This window comes from Zea mays, chromosome 5, assembly GCF_902167145.1.
Source record: "Zea mays cultivar B73 chromosome 5, Zm-B73-REFERENCE-NAM-5.0, whole genome shotgun sequence".
Lineage (NCBI taxonomy): Eukaryota > Viridiplantae > Streptophyta > Magnoliopsida > Poales > Poaceae > Zea > Zea mays.
This window is the reverse complement of record NC_050100.1, coordinates 156,393,574-156,398,351: the sequence shown is the minus strand read 5'-3', so window position 1 is coordinate 156,398,351 and position 4,778 is coordinate 156,393,574. Positions and strand designations below refer to the sequence as shown.

At 37.1% G+C, this 4,778-nt stretch overlaps 1 pseudogene; it reads left to right on the top strand.

Moving 5' to 3' along the window:
* The first annotated feature begins 266 nt into the window (after positions 1-266).
* Positions 267-4,517, top strand: LOC103628583 (guanosine nucleotide diphosphate dissociation inhibitor 1-like; annotated as a pseudogene).
* The last annotated feature ends 261 nt before the right edge of the window (positions 4,518-4,778 follow it).

Below are 4,778 nucleotides of genomic sequence, written 5' to 3'. Positions count from 1 at the left end.
CATGGCATGAAGTAGTATCACATTCTGTAGAGTTACAGGTTCAATTCATCATTGGTGAGGATATGTATCAGTATCTATGAACTTGACATTAATATATATTTAGCCTCTATTACTGCATCTGAGGTCTGGTCTGTTTACATGAAGGTCTGAACAAGTGAGCATGAATTCGTTGGGTTCCTTAAGTACCCTGTTTTGGTCATTATCTTTTCCTTTCCGTTGAAATTGTCGGTACAACAGGCTATGGACAACAATTAAGCATTTGTGTCATGGCGATTTATCAGGTGGAACGTGACAAGGATGGGTGTGGCTGTATTACAACGGGATTGAAGTCGATTGGCAGGAGATGATGCTACTCAACAATTGTTCCCTGACTGTAACTGCCTACAAAGGTATTGATATGGCGAGATAATGTTACTTCTGAATACCTCACTGTGTTACTTCTGAAAGCCAAGTGAGGAGGAATCTATACCTCACTATGTTCCCTTTTTTCTTTGTATTTTATTTGGTTTTTGCAAGTTGTGCAATTGTGGTGTCGCATTTTTTAGTTAACGGAAGAAATCTAGAATCTAATTGTGCATACATGGACTCTCAACTGTCCTTGATGATCCGAATGGTGTTTCTGTTACTATGTTACAACTAAAAAAGTTAAATCAAGGTTACTCCAATTTGGTGCCTTTTGACAATAAAGAGATCAAGTTAACTGTGATTTTCATTAGAGATTGAGCATGCTCTTTATCTTTTGACACTAGATCTTTAGGATTAGGAGAGAATCGGTAGAGAAGATCTGGTTATTCATGCTTTACACTGAACTGTACTTTCATTTATCATTTTAGTCCATTATTGGTTCCGCTTGTACTCTGTTTGCACTTTCCTGTACACAAATGCTCACGTGGAGAGACATATGTAGATTACACATGATGTTGCACTTGTATTGCTCTTTATCTTTTGACACTAGATCCTATGACTGTTTTGTGCCAGCAATTAGTAGAAGAAATTTTGGACCATATGTTCTTCCAGTGCCCCTTTGATTAATCATCTTTGGTAAGCAGCTAATTGTCCTATAATTGTTTCTCTACATTTTCCATCTCGCAGTTTCAGTTGTGTTAATTTGGAGCTGCTGCAGGAGCACGTCGTCACGGCACTTTCAGTGGAGAGCTACTACAGGTACAAACATGCTTATTTTGCAAACTGTGCTTGCTGTTCATGTAAAGTTTTAGAAATCCGTCTTTTGCCATTCGATTGGCCACTATTGTACTTATTACTACAATGGTATATATGTGCTATATGTATCACAAGTAATACCAATGGTCACATCAATTAGAAATTCTAACACAGATCAAACTCAATAACCTGGTGTGCCCTCGCCCAATGTATATGAGCAATGCAAAGGACGAGAGCCTAATTGATAAGCAACTAACAATTATTTCTAGAGTGGGATGTACGCACTATATTTGTAGTGGAAATAAGATTAGCTCATGTGATTCCAAGTATACAATAAAAAGAAAAAGTATGGAGAATATCGTAGGAAACTGTATTAAAAACTTATCATCGTGAACATAACAGGCCAATGCAAAGAAAGAAAAACCAACTAAAACTCAACTTAATCATGCATATATATATATAGTTATTAGCACATATGTACTTCACTAGGAGTTAAGGAGAGGCTCATGCATGATCACCGCCTACTCGTGCTTAGCTTTTGATCATTAAGTTATGTAATTAAATATTTATAGGAATAGTAATTTGTCTAAATGTTCAAGGAAAAAAATAAGAGCAGCTAGCTCCTATCTCACGTGTCGTCAAACAATAAGGACAAGTTCAGAAGCCAAGGCATATCATTTATTCTCTAAGTGACATATACATGTGTAGAATGGTAGCATATATTGATTGGCTATAATGGGTTTGGCCAACTAACAATAAAGAAATCCCTATCTGGAGAAGCGGTAGACAAATTTCTTCATTCATGAACTCAATTTCTTCATTCATGAACTCAATTTTGCCCTTAGTAGTTGAGTGGTCCCAGAAACAACTCAATTTGAATACTGCTCTTATTGCTATTATTTTCAAAGCAAAATTTACAAAATCCATCAAAAGAAGAATATAGAAAACTCAAGTGACCTAACCTACAGTTGGTTGCTTCTAAGATAGATATCAGAATTCAGAAGCAAGTTCTTCTTACCTTTTTCCTGGCCTCAGCCTCATCCTTCTCTGCTTCCAAAGCTTTATGTTTCTCCTCTAATTTTGTGTAGAACTGGGTAATAACAACACTGTCACTACCAGACCCTTTTTGGAACAAATGTGCTTTCTAGGAGATACCTGGGTAATAACAACACTGGGTATGAAGCTACGTATATCCTTCAAAACCACAGTTACACAATGGCGCCACATGTTTTTTCCAGAAAGAATGGAGGGGGTATTCCTGTGTGCCATCAGTACACAAACACATTCAGATAATAAACTCTATCCTGCATAATGGACATCTGTTTGCCTTTTTCTGAAATTTCAGAAGCAGTGCGAGCTTTGAGCTGTTCCATAAAATTCTTCAAATTTCTTGACTGTTTCTGTTCAGCTTGAGACTGGATAATAATGCAAGATTGTTCTTCTAAATGTCTCTTGGCAGAACCAATTTCCTTTTCAATTTCTTGACAATGATGCTGCATATTCAGTTTAGCAGTATCAACAAATGAGCAGGACTCATGAAATTTTCCTAGTACAACAGTAAGAAATATCAAAGCTTCCCAACTCTCCACTGTTTGTTACTTCTTCAGTCACGCACTAAAATTGTTATTATGCAAAGCTGGAAACTGGTAGCTTTAAGTATGGAACCAATTCCATTCCTTCTAGCGATGAAAAAAGCGAGCTTTTCTTTCATTTGTTCTCTTGTTATTATTTCTCCTGTCATTACTTTCGCCACCAGATTTTTGGTTTTAGATTCGTAGCTTTCGCAACTCAGTACTCAGTATTTCTTTCCATTTCGGCAGTTGAAACCTTATCAGACTAGATCTGTGATGGCTTTCCTTATCACTGTACAGGGTCATCTGCACACCAACAGGGTCTGCGACAATGTGTGGACCTTCATTCTAACAGATGCAACCTTCAAGAGCACTGAGATTCAAGATGGAAAAGCTGCTCCCTAGCTGTTGCTATGGATAAACTTGTGTGGTTCCTAATGCTTGGAATATATTTCCTTTATATAGTGCAGTTATATTTACCTATTGTGTGCCTTTACCTATATGCACACTCTCTTGCACGCTTTCAAGGAGGATCACCTTATATCTATCCACTATATGGGCTGGGTGAGCTACCACAGGTCTGTCAAAATCGAATTTGTTAATGTAATACTTCTCGAGTAGGCACATGTTCCTTGTTGATGATCAGTGCTTGTTTTGGGCTACAGGGTTTTGCACGACTGAGTGCTGTTTATGGTGGTACTTACATGTTAAACAAGCCAGATTGCAAGGTCTTCTTTTTCACCTCGCTTCACATAATTTGAATAACAAGAAAATGCTCTCATTTTTTTCCTGTGTTGCCTCATTTTATAGGTTGAATTCGATATGGAGGGGAAAGTGTGTGGTGTCACATCTGAAGGTGAAACTGCAAAGTGCAAGAAGGTGGTGTGTGATCCTTCGTATTTACAAAACAAGGTGAATACTCTCTATATCCAGATTTTAGAGGGCTTGGTTATTTCGGTGCCAAATACTTATATTTTGCTTGATGACAAGCTAATTTACTGATTTTTTCCATCTTGAAGAAGTATTTGTTATTATGACCTTCTGGTGTTTTTGGTAAACTTTTTTTTCTCATTTTTTGCCACCCTAATGTTTCTCGACAGGTTAGGAAGATTGGTAGAGTTGTTCGTGCAATTGCTATCATGAGCCACCCAATCCCTAATACAAACGAGTCCCACTCGGTTCAAATTATTTTGCCTCAGAAGCAACTTGGACGCAGATCAAACATGTGAGGCCTTCTCTCATGCTGAAATAGTTTTCATTTCATTAATGACTAGATTTACTTAAACACTTTTATCAAACAGATCACTATGCTTGACACAGTTATGATATTTCTGTCGGTATTCTCTTTCTAGGTATGTTTTCTGTTGCTCATACACGCACAATGTTGCACCGAGAGGGAAGTTCATTGCATTTGTGTCTGCATAAGCAGAGACTGATAATCCCCAGTCTGAGCTAAAGCCTGGAATTGATCTACTTGGTTCTGTAGATGAGATTTTCTATGATATCTATGACAGATATGAACCAGTGAATGAACCATCTCTTGATAATTGCTTTGTCTCGACAGTAAGATTTGCAGTTTATGTTAGCAGAATGAACATTTAACTTCACTGTTTAAACATTCTACTAAATTTTTCTGGCTGTTTCACCGTGAAGAGCTATGATGCCACCACACATTTTGAGACAACTGTAACAGATGTTCTGAACATGTATACAATGATCACCGGAAAGGTAACATGGACTTCATCTTTTTATTTATTGGAGTGATGTAGCCTGCAGTAGTTTTTGTACTAACATGTTGGTCAAACTTAAGTCCAATTAAAAGAAGACCTGTGAATCTGTGATTTTTTATCGAGTAGTTACAACTAACTGAGCATTGTTTAATCATGACTTGAAACACACCTCCAATTCAAGTTCGTCTGTTTGTATGGGCACTTCTATGTAGAGCACCAAAGTTGTTATTTACTTAATATTTTTTGCCATCATTTTTTAGAAACGAATCAGTCATTGATTATGGTGGTTAACATATATATGAACTGTTTGTGAGAC